We start from the raw sequence: 20,482 nt of genomic DNA on the forward strand, positions 1-20,482 counted from the left end.
TTGAAACCCTCTTAGAATGCTGGTGAGAATGATATAGTCACTTTGGAAAACAGTTTGGCCATTTCTTATAAAGTTAAATATTTATCAACCCTGACCTCACTCCTAAATATTTATCTAAGAGAAATGAAAACATGCTCACATAAGTTGTTGTCATACACATTCATGATAGCGTTATTTATGATAGATAAAGCCTGGAAACAACCCAAATATCTATCAGTTGGTAAATGGATAAACAAACTGTGGTACATCCAAGGAGTGAAAAACTACTCAATCATGAAAAGCAAGAAATGATTGATACATGCAACCATATTAATAAATCTCAAAGGCATTATGGTAAATAAAAGAAGCCAGAAACAAACGACAATATATCAGATTATTTCATTTACATGAAAAACTAGAAAAGGCAAAACTATAATAATAGAAAGCAGATCACTAGTTGCCAGGGGCCAGAGGTGAAGGAAGGGATTGACTATAAAGGAACATGAGTGAGCCATTGCCAGCTTGGCTCAGGGGATAGAGCATCAGCCTGTGGACTGAAGAGTCCCAGGTTTGATTCCAGTCATATGCCCAGGTTGTGGGCTCCATCCCCAGTAGGGGGTGTGCAGGAAGCAGCCGAGCAATGATTCTCTCTCATCATTGATGTTTATATCTCTCCCTCTCCCTTCCTCTCTGAAATCAATTTTAACAAAGGAAAATGAGTGATTAAAATATTCTATATCATGATTATGATGGTTGTGACTGCTGAATATACTCTTTTAAAGCTGTACACATAAAATTAATGAATTTTATTATATGTTATTCTACTTCAATAGTGTTCATTTTAAAAAGTAGTGAGGTTTAAGACAACATGTACTAGTTTGTTTCCTTGTATCTATTCTCAGTTCCATGGCATGAATACCTATAAATGCAATAATTTGGAGAGCATCTGAAATTGCACTCAGACTTGCTTATGGGCAATTACTTTCTCCTTTATTTTCCAAAAGAAAAAAAAAAAAGATCTATAGGAGAGGGAAAGATGCAACTATAAAAATAATCCTATTTTAAACCCAGTGGAGTATCTTAAAACAATTTTCTACAGCATATATGTTGAATATTAGAGCTAAGTTAAAGTTTGATAAGTATAATGCAGAGGCCAGGTAATATCACTCATCTTTTGAGTTTAAATAACCTTGACTTCCAAAATCCTATGGGGACCCTAAAGCCCATTAACAAGTAACTAGGCAGGGGGGTGGTATTCTTCTCCTCCTCCTCCTCCTCCTCTTCCTCCTTCTCCTCTTCCTCCTCCTCCTCCTTTCACCCCAGGATATTTTCCCCATTGGTTTTTAGAAAAAGTAGAAGGGAGGGAGGAGGGGGAGAGAGAGAGAGAGAGAGAGAGAGAGAGAGAGAGAGAGAGAAACATGGACATGACAGAAACACATTGATTGGTTGCCTCCCCCACTGGGTTGTGGATTGAACCTGCAACCGAGATACATGCCCTTGACTGGGAATCAAACCATAACCCTTCAGTCCACAGGCCAGTGCTTTGAACACTGAGCAAAACTGGCCAGAGCAACATTCTTAATGTCCTTTTACCAACCCACCTCCCAAGTCAACTCCCCCATCACTCCCCAGACTCCAGCCTCCTGCTCCTCTGTCCAAATCCCTCCCTGCCTTGCCCTCTATGAGGAACGCAATTTCTTATTTATGTGGTTATTTTTGAAAAGTATAGTTAAGCAGTAACTTTGCTTTAATGTCTCTCAAATATGTCATCATGGCCTCCTCTTTCTTAGAAAAGCAGCTTAAGAAGGTATTTTTTCTCCTAGAGAACAGAACCAAAATACACTTGCACCTTGCATCAGAAAGAAGACATTTTCATTCCCTGAGCCAGCTTAGAGGCTGGGTAAGAACATGGGTTCTGGAGCCAGACTGCTCAGGTTCATGGCTCAGTTCCCAGACTAGCTGTGGAACCCCGGGCGACTTCTGACCGCCCTGTGCCTGAGAGTCTCCGTATGTGAAATGGGGACAGTAAGAGATCCAGGCTCCTAGTGTTCTTTTTTTTTTTTAAGTATATTTCTTTATTGATTTCAGAGAGGAAAGGAGAAGGAGAGAGATAGAAACATCAATGATGAGAGAGAATCATTGATTGGCTGCCTCCTGCACACCCCACACTGGGGATGGAGCCCGCAACTCAGGCATATGCCCTTGGCCAGAATCGAACCCGGGACCCTTCAGTCCACAAGCCAATGCTCTATCCACTGAGCCAAGCCGGCTAGGGCCTAGCGTTCTTCTTAAGCTGAACAACTGGCCACGTACAGCACACAGGCTTAGTGCTTGAGACGTAGTAAGCTGCTCTCCATATGCGTAAGCCATCATTATCGTAATTAAGTAAGTTACGCAATTTATCCAAAAGTACAAACAACTGGAAAAATTAGAAGCTGATCTCAGGGTTTCTCAAAACTGGAATAAATGACGAACAAGTTCTTCCCCTGCTGTACCGTATACATACCGGGAACAAATTAACCAGAACGACAAAGTGTTCCAGTTTGCTGTGTCCTTCCTGGTTTTCTTGAGGGCCTGTGATTGAGTCTTGAGAGAAAGAAACAGCCTTTGAAACAAGCATGAACAAGACTGTTAACAATCGTTACTCATTTTGGAGATGTGAGCAGCTGAGATGAAACAAGAATTCACACAGAGAGAATGTGTTTGAATGTCTTCTTGCCTAGAGACAGAGAAACTCATCATAACCTTTCTATTGTTCATCATGGGTGGACTTTACTCAGACCCTAACCTGAATGAATCATTTGTTCCAGACGAAATGGCATGGTTTTATTTTTTGTTTTTGTCTGGAAGTTATTTTAAACACATGACATATCTTTAGCCCCAAATTCAGTCCCTTCTTTATCTTCAGGTATAGATAATCTTAAAATGAAGATCAGTAGCTAAAAAATGTTTTTAACATACTTAATTGGTCATGAAATCATAAATGTTATATAGTTTCATGCAGTATTAATTGATTAATTAACCTGTTAAGTCATGTTTGGCTTTAATTTTGAAATTTAATAAACTAGTGATTTTTAGTCCATTTTTTCAGAAGTATAGTGCTTAATTGTATTAGTAATAAATAGTACAAGCATTTAATTCCAAGGTTGTTTTATTTTTTGACGAACTGAGTTCAGAGTTTTAGGTTTCCGGGACTATTTTAAAACTTAGAAGCTATAGAAGCACAAAAAAAAAAAGAAAGAAAGAAAAAATCAAATAGGGAGCATTTTAACTACACAAATTCATGAAAATGAAACAAATTAAATGAGTTAAAAAGCCTTCCAGAAGTATGATTCTAGGAATTTGAAGGAAGGAATCATATTTGAAAATGCATCATAAATTACAAGGCTCTTCGATTACATGAGCTTTTTCTCAGGAGTCCTGTGTTAGAAAATCTATTGAGATAGATTTCAACTAAGATGTCACCTTGTTATTTTTCACATTGTACTTACCTTGGTATTGTAATAATTAATCAGTCTCATGGATTCAATATATGTTTAATACCTGCTTTAAGTCAGATGCACTGTCTGTTGAGGCATATTCTTTCAATCAAAGAATATTTATTGAATCACCATTCTAGAAGCCAGGGATATCGTAGTGAACAGAACAGCAAAGCCCCTGCCTTCATGGACCCCATATTCCAGTCCAAGCAGAGAACTCACAAATAGACAAAAAAAACGGTGAATATGTCAAGGATGATAAATGCTCTGAGGACAAATAGAGCAGGATGTGCCAGTGCTGGGTCTGTAGCCTTCCATTCGGGCCTCTGTAAGAACAGGGTGGTGGGTGCTGCCCCTACAGGCTAAGCACAGGCTCTGTGTTAGCCCCTGTCTGCATGAGTTCATCCAGCAGGAGGCACTGCGGGAGACCAGGGCAGGAGGGAGGGAGAAGCTGGATGTCTCTCTCTCTCCCTCCTGTGACAGCATCTAAGTGGGAGCAGTCTCTTCAGGGTCCAGCATCTGCCACAACCACTGTGGTTCCTGCTTTGGCCAGGTGATGCGGGTGCCTTTCTCCTGCCCTGGAGGGAGACTAGTGGTTTCCTACTATTTCTAACTTCTGGGTTGCTTCACTGCCTCCTCTGCCTTCTCAGCCTCTTCCATCACTCATAGCACTAACTTCCTGTATGAAATCCACCCCCCCCCCCCCACCCCTCATTTCAAACACTCAGAATGATTTCTGTTTTTCTATTGATACTTGACTAATACTCTTGGTAAAAAGATAGAGAGGAAGTGACAGATGTGGGGTGTTCTGGGATGCATTAGAGCTTTTAGTGGAGATCTGAGACTTAATTCTGAAGGAAGGAAACAAGCAAACCATATATGGGGGAAAGGAGTTCCAGGAGGAAGTGTTCAGTGCAAAGGGTCTGAGGCTCCTGAGACCAGGGAGAAATTGGGGTGGGGGTGGAGTGAGGGGAAGGAGGCGAAGTTGGGGAAGTGGCACGGAGACACATCCTGTGAGGCTGTGTAGGTCACATGTAGAGTTTAGATTCCAGAGATATTTAAGAAGAGAAACAAGATTGTTACTTGGCTTGCATTTTAAACGAATCCCACTGGCCATTCTGAGGACAATAAGCTATAGGGGAGGGGGAAGAGCAGAAACAGTGGCTAGATTAGGCAGCCACTGCAGCAGTGAGGAGGTGGCAGCAGTGAGACACAGTCTGAGGATGGATTTGAAGGTAGGACAACAGGATCTGCTGATTGATTGGATGTGTCATGTGATATAAAGAGAGGAGTTGAGTGTAACCCAACTCTTTTGTTCCTGAACAACTGGAAGAATGGAGCGTCCATTCATGGGGGTGATTGAGTCTGGGGAAAGCAACATTGAGGAGAAAATCAGCAGCTGGATCCATGGGTCTGAGGTTCCGAGGAGCCTGAGCATGGGGCATAAACCGGGGAATTGTCATTGTGTAGACACAGAGTTGGGTTAGGTCATCTAGGCAGTGATCCAGGTAGAGACAAGAAGAAATTGAGAAGGGATTCCTAGTCCAGCGGTCACCAACCTTTCAGACCTCACAGACCACCAGTGGTCCATGGACCACCAGTTGCAGACTGCTGCCCTAGTCCATTAATGTGAAACTTTATAAAATCAAGATTAAAGATAAACTGTGTTGTACATTTTACTTGATCTTCACAACAATTTTTCTTTTTTGTTTTATTTCATTTTTTAATCCTTATTGTTGAAAGTATTATAGATCTCTCCTTTTTCCCCCTATTTACCCTCTCCACCATGCTTCTGCCCTGTCCCCAAGTCATCCCTCACTAGTGTGTATCCATGGGCTATGTATATCTATCCTATATAATAAAAGGATAATATGCAAATCGACCAGACGGTGGAACAACCAGTCACTATGATGCATACTGACCATCAGGGGTCAGACGCTCAATGCAGGAGCTGTCCCCTGGTGGTCAGTGCGCTCCCACAGGGGGAGCACTGCTCAGCCACAAGCCAGGCTAATGGCTGGTAAGCACAGTGGCAGTGGCTGGAGCCTCTCCTGCATCCACGGCAGAGCCTAAGCTGTCAGTCGGACATCCCCCAAGGGCTCGCAGACTGCTAAAGGGTGCAGGCCGGGCTAAGGGGACCCCCCCCTTCCAGTGCACAAATGTTGTGCACCAGGCCTCTAGTATATATATATAAAAGGCTAAGTGACCATTCGACTGGCCAACTGGCTGGTACCTAGCCACGCACTGACCACCAGGGGGCGAATGCTCAACACAGGAGCTGCTGCACTGCAGTGACTTGGCAGCAGTGGTTTTGGGGTGACACACCCTGGAACCAGAGAGGAGGGAGCCCGATTCCTCACAGGCCACACGTTTCCTCCTTTGGCCATGGGTAATGTTGTTCCTGGGCACTGTCGCCCCAAATTTGGCTTACTGCACACTTGTGTTTGCATCCCACACCCTGTACAACAGCAACTTTGCAGAGTGCCCTCTCACACTCTGAGACCTCTCATGGCATGTCGAAGAGCTGGTGTTAGCCCGATCCCCACAGGCCAGACTGAGGCACCCCACCTGCTGGATGGGCCCTGCTCACTCCGCAGACACCCTTTGAGCCGTGGCACCGCCCCAGGAATTTTAATTCATTTCCTTTCAATGTGCACGAATCCATGCACCGGGCCATTAATATGCATATAAGTTCTTTGGTTACTCTCTTCCCTCCTACCCTCTTCCCTCTGAACAAAACAGACCCACGGCAATTCTCTTTATGCACCTGAGGACATTCTTCCTGGTATTCATTCTCCATGCTGTATACCAGTGACCTCCTTACTCACCCTGCATGACTTACCACACTCTTAAGGTCTTTTGTAGATTCTCCAACCCAGGGTGAGCACATATTGCAGAATGAGGAAAGATGGGCAGGAGGGCACTAGCCCCTAACTTCCAAGATTTAAACAAAGCAGAACTCTCAAAAGTACATGAAATAAATCTATGGCAACAATGTACATCGTGGTCTTATACAATACACATACAAAACGATCATACATTTTTCATTAATGTGGGAAAATTTATAAAATGAGAAAACTTCCCTCATGCCATCCTGAGGAGACACCTGTTGTCTGCGATGTAGGAGGACTCTGCCCCACCTCCTCGCTCAATAATCTGCAAGCTGACTTTATGGCCTTGTGGGCTACGGAGACTTTATTTTAATGAGCATTGTAAACTTATTTACTTTTTTCTATAAAAATGAATCTTTTTTTAAGAAACAAAACAAGAATAAATTTTAAAATATTAAATTAGAGGCAACATTTCTTTAAAGTATATATATATATATATATATATATATATATATATATATATATATTGATCATTTTCTACCTCAGGCATCGCATTGAAATTAGTAAAGCATTCTGCTAACTCCCTGGGGCAAGAACACATTATCAAAATGGAGTGCCTACCCTGTTAAATCAGATAAGGGGAAATTAATTCCTATATTTTAAATCCCTACCCTGGCCAATGTGTTCAGTGGTTAGAGCACCGGACTGTACACTAAAGTGTCTCAGGTTTGATTTCAGTCAAGGTCATGCACCTAGGTTATAGGTTTGCTCCTTGCCCCTATCCCCAGTTGGGGGGGTGTGTGTGAGGCAACCAATCTGTTAGGTCGGAGAGAGCCCAGGATTGGATACATGCAGATGTGTGATGAGATAATCAACCCTCCCTGGAATTTCTTACAGATCAGCATGCCAGGCACAGATACCGGCTCCTCCCTGAATCCACAACGACCCCCACACAGATACTGACTCCTTCCTAAATACCCTGCCGAACCCCTGTGGTGGGAACTTCCTCAGCTCATGCCTCCTGCCCCTCACTAAACACCTGTATTAAAGAAGTGCCGCCCCTCCCTGTTGGCGCAAACTCACTGGCACTGTCTCTGGGGCTCGTGGGTTTCGCCTGAGAACGTGGATTAAAACCTCTTTTCCCCTTTCTGATCGGCTTGATTCTCTTTTCCTGCGTCACGAACCTAACATTTGGTGCCAAAACCTGGGAGAGAGTCTTGGGGGCAGCAACGGACCACGCAGATCAGGTTCACCTTACAGATGCCAATATGCCGGTGGGGGCCCAGGCCGTTCCTCGCCAGGAGCCGGGCTGGGAGTATCAACTAGGTACCCCCAAAGGGCAAAACGGGCACCGACACCGGGACCAGATGCTCCAGTGCCTGATGGCCAGCCTACAGGCCGTCTCCCACAAAGTAGTTAATTATGAAAAACTGAGAGAGATCACTCAGGGCCCAGATGAGAACCCTGCAGTCTTCCTTAACAGGCTGACTGAGGCTCTGACCTTGTATACTCGTCTGGACCCTGGGTCTCCGGCTGGAGCAACAGTCTTAGCCACCCACTTCATTTCACAGTCGGCCCCAGATATTCGAAAAAAGCTAAAAAAGGCGGAGGATGGTCCTCAGACCCCGGTCCGAGATCTAGTGAACATAGCCTTTAAGGTTTTTAATTCCCGTGAGGAGAAGGCAGAATCAGACTGGGAGACCCGCCTTCAACAGAAGGTAGACCTGCAGACCCAGGCTTTGGTTGCGGCCCTGAGGCCCACAGCAGCAGTGCATGGCCCCAAGGGGGCCGTGAGCGGTGGAGGTGCAACGAAAAGACGAATACCACCAGGAGAATGCTTCAAATGCGGAAACGAAGGCCACTGGGCAAAGCAGTGCCCTCAACCCCAGGCTCCAACCAAGCCCTGCCTGGCCTGCAGTCAAAGTGGCCACTGGAAAAGTGACTGCCCCTGGAAAAGTGGTGGGCCCTCTGCGCCCCAGCATGGAGGGGCCGCCCTTCCAGGTCATGACCCGCCTCTGGCCATGCTGGGACTGGCCAAAGACAGAAGACGCCCTGACTTGATGACTCCAATCACCCTCACCGAGCCCAGGGTCACAATGAAGGTAGCGGGTGCACGGGTCTCCTTCCTGATCGACACGGGGGCTACCTTCTCTGTCCTGCCCTCCTTTTCAGGGCCCCTTTTTCCTTCCACGATCTCGGTCATGGGTATTGACGGCAAATCCACCTGCCCACTGGCCACCGGACCCCTTCCCTGCCTCCTTGATGATAGCCCTATATCCCACTCATTCTTAGTCATGCCTTCATGCCCCGTGTGCCCCTGTTAAGACGAGATATTCTCACCAAACTAGGGGCCACTCTGAGGCTCACTCAGAGCCCTTCAGCCTCCCTGCTCCTTCCGCTCCTGGGCCCCTCCCTTCACGGGGATGCTGATCCCCCACTGCCTGCATCCCTTGTCGACCCAAAAGTGTGGGATACCTCTACCCCAGTGTTTGCTAGACACCATGCCCTGGTCAAGATCAGACTTAAGGACCCCACCTCGTTTCCCTCCAGTCCCCAGTTCCCTATCTCTCTAACTCATCATTGAGGGCTCAGACCCCTCATTACTCAGCTTCTGGGGCAGGGTCTCCTCATCCCTACCAATTCTCCCTGCAATAACCCCATCCTCCCAGTTAGGAAGGCAGACAGGACCTACCGGCTGGTTCAGGACCTCCGACTGATCAATGAAGCGGTGGTCCCTACCCACCCGGTGGTCCCCAATCCTTACACACTCCTCTCATGCATCCCGTCCGTTACCACCCACTTTTCCATCCTCGATCTCAAGGACACTTTCTTTACCATCCCTCTGGACCCAGACTCTTTCCATCTGTTTGCATTTACTTGGGAGGACCCAGATGAGCAGGGATCCTGCCAACTCACCTGGACGGTCCTGCCCCAGGGTTTCAGAGACAGTCCTCACCTGTTTGGCCAGGCCCTAGCCAGAGACCTCCAACAATGCTCGTTAGAACCCAGCACTCTTCTCCAGTATGTGGATGACTCCTCCTCTGCAGCCCCTCCCTGGACATGTCCCGGAGGCATACAGCTAATCTCCTCAACTTTCTAGGAGACAGGGGATACCGTGTGTCCCCTGCCAAGGCACAACTGTCAGTCCCCACCATCACTTACTTGGGGATCTGTCTGATGCCCAGTTCTCGAGGACTGACAGTTGACCGAGCACAGGCAATACGAGACCTACAACTTCCCACTTCTGCAGACCAGATCTTGTCCTTTTTGGGACTGGTAGGGTTCTTCCGCCATTGAGTCTCAATCTTTGCTCTCCTAGCTAAGCCCCTATACCAGGCTGCTAAAGAAACACCAGGGGGCCCCCTCTCCTCACCCGTCCTCGTTGTTCGTCAGGCTTTCTCTAAGCTCCGGGATACCCTTCTGGCACCCCCCCCCCCCCCCCCCCCGCTCCCGGACACCTCTAAGCCGTTCCAACTATTTACGGATGAAAGACAGGGAATGGCTATTGGGGTCCTCACCCAGTCCCTAAGGCCAGCCTTTACCCCTGTGGCCTACCTGTCCAGACAGCTCGACCCCACGGTCCGGGGATGGCAGCCCTGCCTCCGGGCTCTGGCTGCAGCTGCCATTCTCACCAAGGAGGCCCAAAAAATCTGCCTCCAACAACCCTTACAGGTCTTCTCCACCCACAGACTACAGGATCTCCTGTCCCACCGATCCTTATCTCTCCTTGCCCCCTCTCGCATGCAAGAACTCCATCTCCTGTTCCTCGAAAATCCTGACCCAGTCCCCAGCCCTACACCTGGCCACTCTCCTTCCCACTGCCTCCACCCTACCTGCAGCAACGCATTCCTGCCCCAAGGTCGTCGAGGCCCTCACTCAGCCTCCGGCAGGACTCTCAGATTCTCCTCTCTCTAATCCTGACTTAACTCTGTTTGTAGATGGAAGCTCCTGCCTGGACCCCCAGGGAGGTCAAAAAGCCTCCTACGTGGTAACATCCGAACGGACCCTGGAGATGGCCCGACTCCCAGAGGGTACCACCTCTCAAAAGGCCAAGCTCATAACACTGACCCGCGCCCTACACCTGGCCAAAGGGAAGAGAGTAAAGATATATGCAGACTCCAAATATTCCTTTCTGATAGCCCATTGCCACGGGGTTATCTGGAGGGAGAGGGGCTCTCTCTCTACTAAAGGCTTACCTATTATCAATGCTAGACTCATAACCCGCTTACTTGATGCCTTACAGCTTCCCTCCCAGGTAGCCATCATGCACTGCCAAGGCCATCAGATAGACTCCTCGCTGGTTACTCGGGGAAACGCCCAAGCAGACGTGGTAGCCAGAGGCTTAACTCAGGGTGAAGGGTCCCCAGCCCCGGTCCTGTTCCTTTCTCTTCCCTCCATTTCCCCTCAATATACAGAAGAAAAGAAAAACCAATTCCTGCAGCGGGGAGGCTCACCTGGTCCTGAGGAATGGATCATTTTATTTATTTTTTATTTTTTTTTATTTTATTTTTTATTTTTTATTTTTTTATTTTTTGCTAAAAGTATTACAAAGGGTATTACATAAGTGTCCTTCGCCCCCACCCCCCCCGCCCTTGACAAACCCCTGTCCTCCCTTACCCCCCAGTGTCTTATGTCCATTAGTTATGCTTATATGGATGCATACAAGTCCTTCGGTTGATCTCTTACTCCCCTCCCTCCTGTCCCCCAACCCTCCCTGGCCTTCCCATTGCAGTTTGACAATCAGTTTGAGGCAGCTCTGCCTCTGTATCTATTATTGTTCAAAAGTTTGTAATGGTCTTTATTATCCATGAATGAGTGAGATCATGTGGTATTTTTCCTTCATTGACTGGCTTGTTTCACTTAGCATAATGCTCTCCAGTTGGGATGGATCATTTTAAATAACAAAATCGCCCTTCCTCGAGCCCAGACAGGGGCCATTGTCCACCAGTCTTTGCACATGGGACCACTGGCACTTTGGAAATTCCTCGGACCCCTCTTCACCTCGCCCACACTGCGAGAGGTGATCACAAGTGCCTGCTCCTCCTGCCCTACGTGTGCGGCTGTCTCACCCCAGGGAAGGATGTGCCCCAACTTTCCCACTCATCAAATGAGGGGACACCTCCCAGGGCAGGATTGGCAGGTAGACTTCACCCACATGCCTCCCCACAAAAAGACCAGGTACCTGCTTACCATGGTAGACACTCTGACAGGGTGGGTAGAGGCCTTTCCCACCCGCAAGGAAACTGCTGAAGTGGTGGCTAAGACCCTAATAGCACACATAATCCCAAGGTTCGGCCTCCCCACCTCCATTCAATCAGACAATGGCCCAGCTTTTATATCAAGGGTCATTCAGCAGGTTAGCACCTCTCTTGGCATCTCCTGGAAACTACACATACCCTACCGACCACAATCATGGGGTAAGATCGAGAGGATTAATGGCCTCCTTAAAGACCATCTAACTAAACTCTCTCTAGAAATTCACAGCTCCTGGCCGGACCTCCTGCCCATGGCTCTGACCAGAATCCGGGCTACACCAAGGAGCCCCACCTTCTTAAGTCCTTTTGAACTTCTACATGGGAGACCTTTCTTGCTCAACCATCGTCTCCCTACTGATCCTCCTCCCCTGGGTATTTATCTTCCATATCTGTCCTTAATCAGGCAGCTGCTCTGAGAACACGCTGACAGGTTTCTGCCCAAGCCAGAACCAACTGACCAGGACTCCCGAGGACCAGCCCTTCATCCTGGTGACTCAGTCCTCCTTAAGAATCTAAATCTAAAAGCCTTGGAGCCTAGGTGGACGGGACCTCACACCGTAATCCTTACAACCCCTACCTCGGCCAAGCTGCTCAGCGACCCGTCATGGCACCACCTCTCCAGGCTCAAGAGGACCCCGGAGCAGGATGACTTCTATAAATGTGAGGTGTTGGGCCCCACTAAGGTCCGCCTTAGTCACCCTCCTCCTCCCAGCCCTGAGCAACCTACACCAACCCCCACCCACTTATGTGTGGAGGTTCAAGGTCCATGAAACCTACTACAAACAAGTCACCCGGCAGGTAGGATCTCAGAACTGCCCTCTGGTCGGATGCCAGACAAAGATCCAGATGACTGTTGACATCCGGTCAGTGTACAATGGTGGCCGACCCTATGCCTGTTTTGCTTACGACCAAGAGGACCCAGACAGGTGTAATCAAGATGTCGACACCTATGAGAGTTGCCGCTGGAGAGACTGTGTGGTCAATGATGCCTACAGGGGTGGCTCCTTTATCTGGGAGAATGGGGCCTTCCACATCATAATCCAGGATCCCTGGGACAAGCAATGGGTTACGGGTGTTGTGAGAAAGCTATACTTAAGTAGTTGGAGCTCAACCCCTTCAGGAACCATTTACATCTCCTGGGAAAATGTCTTGGACCAAGAGGCCCAAGTCCAGGTCTCCAACAGCATCCTACAGACCTAACAGTCCCTTAAAGGGAAGCTGCCTGACTCCCTCCGGGTAGAAGTCCTATCTTCTTGGCTCAGACTTGTTCAACACACCCTACTATTCCTCAACGAGACCCACGCCCTGCCCAATGTCTCGCACTGCTTTCTATGCGCCTCTCTCCAAAGGTCTTTGCTGGCTGCTGTCCCACTCACGACTTCTCCAAGAACCCAGGGGCAAGGTGAATATCAGCCTCCCATGGCTGGCATTCCCCTTTGGGAACCTGAAACTCCAGAGCCCACCCTGCCCCCACGGATATGCTACCAGACCAGTAATCTGGTAACTGGGGGACGAGTCACTTGGAACTACACCCAAAACCACACCGCAGCCAGTCTCACCAAGGCCAGCCTGGGTACCTTATTTTGGTGCAATGGCACCTTAAGCAACTGCATGAACTCCTCTGACCCCGGGTCTTGCTTCGTGGTCACAGTAGTTCCCCAACTAACCTTGTATGGAGAGTCGGAGCTCGCCTGGCTGCTCCCTCCATCCCGTCCCCGGAACCGCCGGGCTGCCTTCCTCCCTGTCATGTTAGGGGTGAGTATCGATACCTCGATAGGCCTCGAGGGGGGTGGGGGTGGGGGCCTTGGGAACAGTCTGGTCACGGCTCAGGACTTTAATGACAAGCTCCAGTTAGCCCTGGAGTCTACTACTGCCTCTTTAGCCTCCCTACAGTGACAAATAACATCAATAGCCCAAGTAGCCCTACAGAACCGGCGCGCCTTAGACCTTCTGACTGCAAAAAGAGGAGGAACCTGCATATTCCTTCAGGAAGAATGCTGCTACTACATCAACGAGTCCGGAGTAGTGGAGCAAAACGTGCAGACCCTGACTAAGCTGAGTGAAGAACTACATGCAGGACATTTCCAGGACAACTCTCCTTTTGGCTGGCTCCAAAGCCCCTTAGCTACCTGGGTCCTACCCATGATAGGGCCCCTGATTCTCATCTGTGTCTTTTTTCTCCTAGCCCCCTGCCTCCTCAAGTTCATCCGCTCCCAGATCGCGGAGATGTCACGGGTGACTGTGAATCAGCTCCTGCTCCATCCCTACACTTGGCTGCCCTCTGACCTGCCTCTGCCTGACCCTGGCCTTTAAATCCCCCAACCCCCCCCCCCCCCCCCTCGTCGTCGTCCCTGGTCAGCTGGAAGTAGTCAGAACAAGTCAGCATCTCCTATCACCAAAAGGCCGGGATGTTAGGTCGGAGAGATCCCAGGATTGGATACATGCAGATGTGTGATGAGATAATGGACCCTCCCTGGAATTTCTGACAGATCAGCATGCCAGACACAGATACTGGCTCCTCCCTGAATCCACAACGACCCCCACACAGATACTGACTCCTTCCTGAACACCCTGCCGACCCCCTGTGGCGGGAACTTCCTCAGCTCATGCCTCCTGCCCCTCACTAAACACCTGTATAAAAGAAGTGCCGCCCCTCCCTGTTGGCGCAAACTCACTGGCCCTGTCTCTGGGGCTCGTGGGTTTCGCCTGAAAATGTGGATTAAAACCTCTTTTCCCCTTTCTGATCGGCTTGATTTGGCTTGATTCTCTTTTCCTGCGTCACGAACCTAACACAATCGATGTGTGTGTCTCTCTCTCCCCCTCCCTCCCTCCCTTCCACTCTCTCTAAAAAGCAATGGAAAACATATCCTCAGGTGAGTATTAAAAGAAAAAAAAAAAGAAGCCCATATATCTTATATTCACTATTAAAAATGCTTATCTGCAAGCTAGTTATATAAGGGTTCTTTAAATAATAATAGCAGTGACAATTTACTAAACAATATCCTGGTCACTATATGGTAGCTCATTTATCCTTGTAACAATCCTATGCGGGTATTTTAAAATACTGTTGCACTTTATAAAGAAAGAAGTGAATTTTAGAGAGACGATTTTTCTTGCCCAAGTCCTAGGATAAATGTTAAACGCCAAATCCTGTCTCCAGAAGCTCCATATTCACATTCTAGTCTACTCATGAAACATGGCTGTCCCAACACTCTATCATACCCGCACTCAGCACCATGCAAAGCAAACAAACAGAACAAAACCCCCTTGTGCATTTATCACTTTACCTACAAGAAGCTGACTTTCCTGCGCACCCTGACTTGCAGCAGCACCGGCAGGTCCCATTGCAATGTGCTTCCTGGTTCTTCTGCAATAGTTTCACCAAGGCTCTGATTTCACGACTGCTGTGGTTTATTTCTTTAATGGGTTTAACGGGAAAGGAAGGAACACAGTGGATTCTGCATTAAGCAATCAAATGACACACCAAGTGACAAAAGATAGTAACCCAGGTTATGCCAGACCCAGGGGTGCCTGTGTCCTTCCACGAAGATATTCCTGCTGAATGCAGGTGTCTGTCAGAGTAATAAAAATACTGGCTGGAAAATTATTTGCAAAGAACTACAGATGCAAAGTATGACAAACTGACAAAGTTTGTACTTCACTCGTTATTTTCACACCTAAGGCATTATTTGGTTCTCAAGATAACCCTGGGAGGTGAAAAAGGAAATACTGGTGTGATAAATCTGATACATCCATTCACTGCCTAAGAAAGCTAAGATGCACAATGAGTTTCTAACAAAGATGGAACTTCGATTTAGGTGCCCTGGCTGGTGGTTCTGTGCTCTTTTGACTACTACTCTTTCCTCTGTAATGTTCTTTGCCTTTCCAGCTTCTCTTTTGTTGTTATTGCTGATGATGGTAATTCGTTTTAGTCTTAACTGATCACCTTCCTACATGTAGGAACTATGCCTTAGGCATATTTATATTCAGTAGAGTGTCTAATTCCTAGGAGGCCTCAAGGAATTGCATTAGATTGAAATAAATGACCTCACGGTCACACTGCCATGATCTTGTTTGGGCCTTCATGTTCCCGGCATTGATTCCATCAGATACAAGCCTGGGTACCAGTGGTGGTTTGGGGAATATTACAATTCAACTCACTGCTTTGCATCATCTGAAAGGAGCATTCAGTAAACTTAACCTTTAACACCCAAAGACATAGCTGCCAGTCAGGTCCAGGATTATAAGAAAGCAGGCCTTAGTGGGAGCAAAGGTTCACAAGATCACGGAGCTGCAGCATCCTTGACCTATCACCCATATGCACAGCTGGTTTGTTAGCCTGCGTGACCAAGATTCTGATGATTCCTGGTGAGGCTGCAAGGCCAATCCTGACCATCACCCGGTTGGTGGGGACAGTCCGGATGCTCTCCCAGCACTGCCTTCCCCTCTCCCTGAGCGGGGCCTCTCCACCAGCTAACCCTGCGCCCCCGCCCTCAGGCAGAGCCCTGGCAGCCTCTCAACTCCTCTCACACTGAGAACTGTCCACTTTCTCCCTGGTTGCTGAACCTGGGCTGGGCGGGAATTGAAGTTGGACTGCTAGTTCCTCTTTTTCTTAATCTCTATTTCGGCTTTTCTTGGCCTTGACCTCCCATTGGGGTAAGGCTTGATCTTGGCTCTTCCCTTCATTCCCTTGAGGGAACCTGAAAGTATCATTGGCTGATGTTGTGTCACTTCTAACATCCAGCCTGAGTCTTCCAGGCTGTCTTCTGCTGCTGATCCTGAAACTGACCCCTCTGTTGAGAGAGAAGTGATAACTGAGCTCTTCTCACTGGTCTCCAGGACCCTCAAGGGAAAATTATTCAGTATCTGTGGAGAAGGGAGCCCCTTTTCTCCTGGAAAACACAATGTGTTTGACCATGTCTTTCCTAGAGCATGATTCTGAATCCTGACGCATGCCTTGGTCCAGCTGCGTAGCAGAACACCGTGGACTGGGTGGCCTAAACAACAAACACTTATTTCTCATGGTTCTGGAGGCTGGGAGAACAGCATGGTCAGTTCTGGGTGAGGGTTCTCCTCCTGGCTATGTCCTCACATCGCCTTTTCTTCGTGTTTGCACTCGGGAGAGATCTCTTTCCGCAGGGGCATGAATCCCATCCTCAGGGCCCCACTCTCAAGACCTAATATAAACCTCATTATCTCCCAAAGGCCCTACCTCCAAACATCATAATGTTGGGGCTAGAATTTCCATATAGGAATGGGGGGCGGGTGGGGAGGACACACAAACACTTAGTCCCTAGCAATGCACAATTGAAATCACTTGGGGAGCTTCTTACATTTCCAATAATTGGGCTCCTCTACCCCAGACAATAAAGTAAGAATCTCAGGAGGGTGGGAGCCTGACATTCTCATGTCTAACTAGCTCCCAGGTGACCATGGCCCACAGACTTTAAGTGGCACCAACTTTCTAAAACAGTGCTTCCCAAATGTTAGTGAGCATCAAAACTACCTAGAGGGCTTCTTAAAACACAGACTGTAGACTTTCTGATTCAGTGGGTCTAGGGTGGGAGCCCTGATAATCTGCATTTCTAACAAGTCCCCGGGTGATGTTGATGGGCTGGACTGGAGACCAAACTTTACAAATCACTATACTGAGCACTGCCTCCCCCGCCACACACACACCCTGCCTGCCTTTCTGCCCTTCTTACTCCTCTGTGGCTCTCCTGGTGAAGAGAAAACAAGGGGAGCAGAGAAAACCAGACCAGGCAACAGAGGCAGAGGGCTCCCATCACTTGGATGGTTCTTGGGTCTGGCTCCCTCAACCCAACTTCAGGCTTTGGGTTCAGGCCGCCAGCCTCGGCGTAACAGTCCCCATTTGTGTGCCACGAGTTTACCAAGCAGGAGCCAGACTCACATTCACTCGGCTTCCTGCGAAGCAGGCACCCAACTTCCAAGGAAAACAGGCAACTCCCTTGGGCGGCCCTGGAGTTCTGGGACACGGGAGTGAGTGCTTAAAGTCAGTTATGAAATATCTTTCCCAGAAAGCATCAACACCCACCTGAACTCCGAGGGTTCAGGAATCGATTTGAAGCATCAAGATCTTCATTAACTCAATTTTTTAAAAAGCACCTGGAAGTGGAACTTGCTACCAAGAATAGTCTGAGGACAGAGATGGCATTTTTCTCTCTAGAGTGAGACATGACTGGCTGGTGAGGAGAATGGGAAGTGCCTGATTGTGAATGAATTCCCAATGTATTCTTCTTGCTGAGAGAGAATTGCCATCATTCACTTCATCTATTTTGACCCCTTGGGCTCCGTGTGGAAGAAGGAGAGGGCAAAGTAAATACATGTCCAGCAGTGTGTGACACCCAACGCAGTGAGAGTAACTAGCCAACAGCTGGTGCTAACTGGGCTTGGATACAGCCGTTACCAAAGAGGTAATTCCATCGGGGAAAATCAAGCCCCCATTTCTAGACCTTGACAGAAACCAGTTTCCACAAATCTCCACGGAGTTATTAGGAAGGAAACATCAGGCTTGGCCATCGAGAAAACACTCAGACCAATGACCAGAAAGGGAATAAAATCAGATCACAGAACTAGACATCCTGGGTTCTCTCTCTCTCCTAAACACAGAACTAATTTGCTCTCTCTCAACCTCTCAGACAATTCATCCTCAATTAAGTGGACCCAGTATGTCAGGGGTCCACTGACATTTAATTATTTAAATTCATAATTATCCGAATTTAAAACTTGGAATCTTAAGCATTTAAAATCCTCCATGCACCACCTAGTGATAAGTTGAGTGAGCTGCAAATGTGTTCTTACATCTGTCCTTTTTAATAAAGGGGAAATGCAAACACACACCCCTGCTGCCGTGTTTCTCTCATTTTAATGTGCATAAGAATGACCTAGGCCCTAGGGAGCTGGGTAAAATGCAGACTGTGATGCAAGGTGGCCTTGGGTAGGGTCTGAGATTCTCCATTTCTAAGGAGCTCCTACAGGATGTCTTGCTGAGATGCTCCAAATAGCACTTAGAGCAAAAAAGACCTATTCCACCTGAACTGGTGTTTTAGATTACAATGCAAACACAAAGTTCTGAGAGAAAACATGGGGAAATTTTGTAAACATTTTTTCCCTTTTGTTATAATGTACCCCGCGAATCACAGAAGGATGCCTCAAGAAGTCGAATTAAAGAGTCACATTTATTGCAAATCCAGGACTATGAGGGGGCATTTTGCTCTCCCACATCTCATAGTGATAAGATGGCAGCAACACCAGATTTATATAGGCAAAAATCACAAAGGTATTGACAGTGAAATATTATCTGGAACCCTCAGGTCCTGAGATAATTGTGCTGTCCTGGTTCCCAGGTACAGAGGAATTTGCTTTCTAAAACCAGTAAGATCACAATAGACTGACAAGTCCAGGAATAGAAAGAGGTCACACCAAGACACATCATAATTAAAATGCCAAAGGTTAAAGACAAAGAGAGAATCTTAAAAGCAGCAAGAGAAAAGCAGTTAGTTACCTACAAGGGAGCTCTCATAAGACAGTCAGTTGATTTCTCAAAAGAAACAGTTCAGGCCAGAATAATCAGTTATGAAAAACAAGGTGATGAAATAGCAAAGTGATGAAAATCTACAACCAAGATTACTCTACACAGCAAAGCTATTATTTAGAATAAAGGACAAATAAAGATCTTTCCAAACAAGAAAAAGCTTAAAAAGTTTATTACCACCAAACCAGTATTACAAGAAATGTTAAAGGATCTTCTTTAAGAAGAAGAAGAAAATATATAAATACATTAATAATAAAATGGCAATAAATACATATCTAAAAGCAATTACTTTAAATGCAAATGGATTAAATGTTTCAATCAAAAGGCATCTGTGGCTGAATGGATAATAAAATAAGACACATATGTTTTCTATAAGAGACTTATTTCAGACTGAAAGACACACACAGAATGAAATTAAAGAGATGAAAAAGACAATTCATGGAAGAAAAGAAAACCTGGGGTGGCAATATTTATACCAGACAAAGCAGACTTTAAAACAAAGGCTGTAACACAGCGGTTCTCAATCTGTGGGTCACAACCCCTTTGGGGGTCGAACGACCCTTTCATAGGGGTCGCCTAAGACCATCTGAAAATACATATATAATTACATACTGTTTTTGTGATTAATCACTATACTTTAATTATGTTCAATTTGTAACAATGAAAATACATCCTGCATATCAGATATTTACATTGTGATTCATAACAGTAGCAAAATTACAGTTATGAAGTAGCAATGAAAATAATTTTATGGTTGGGGGTCACCACAACATGAGGAACTGTATTAAAGGGTCGCGGCATTAGGAAGGTTGAGAACCACTGCTGTAACAAGAGATAAAGAAGGACCCAGCAATTTCACTTCTGGGTATTTATCTAAAGAAACCCAAAACATTAAATCATCCATATGTTCATTGAACATTATTTACAATATCTAAGATATGGAAGCAACCTAAGTGTCCATCAATAGATGAATGGGTAAAGAAGAGGTGCATATATACAAAAGAATATGATACAGCCATAAAAAAAAGAATAAAGTCTTGCCACCTGCAACAACATAGATGGACCTGGAGGGTATTGTACTGAGTGAAATAAGTCAGACAGAGAAAGGCAAATGCCAGATGATTTCACTTACTATATGTGGAATCTAAAAACCAAGGTAAACAAACAAGCAGAACAGAAACAGACTCATGGATACAGAGAATATTTTGATGGTTGCCAAATTAGGGGGAGAGTGTAGGGAGAACAGGTGAAAAGGATGAAGGATTAAGAAGTACACTTTGGTAGTTACGAAATAGTCATGGGAATATAAAGTACAACATGGGAAATCCATTCAATAATGTAACAACATTATATGGGGTCAGATGGGTACTAGATTTATTGGGG

Source organism: Myotis yumanensis, unplaced genomic scaffold, assembly GCF_028538775.1.
Source record: "Myotis yumanensis isolate MYYU_CA2020_CCGP unplaced genomic scaffold, mMyoYum1.0.hap1 SCAF_10, whole genome shotgun sequence".
NCBI classification, from domain to species: domain Eukaryota; kingdom Metazoa; phylum Chordata; class Mammalia; order Chiroptera; family Vespertilionidae; genus Myotis; species Myotis yumanensis.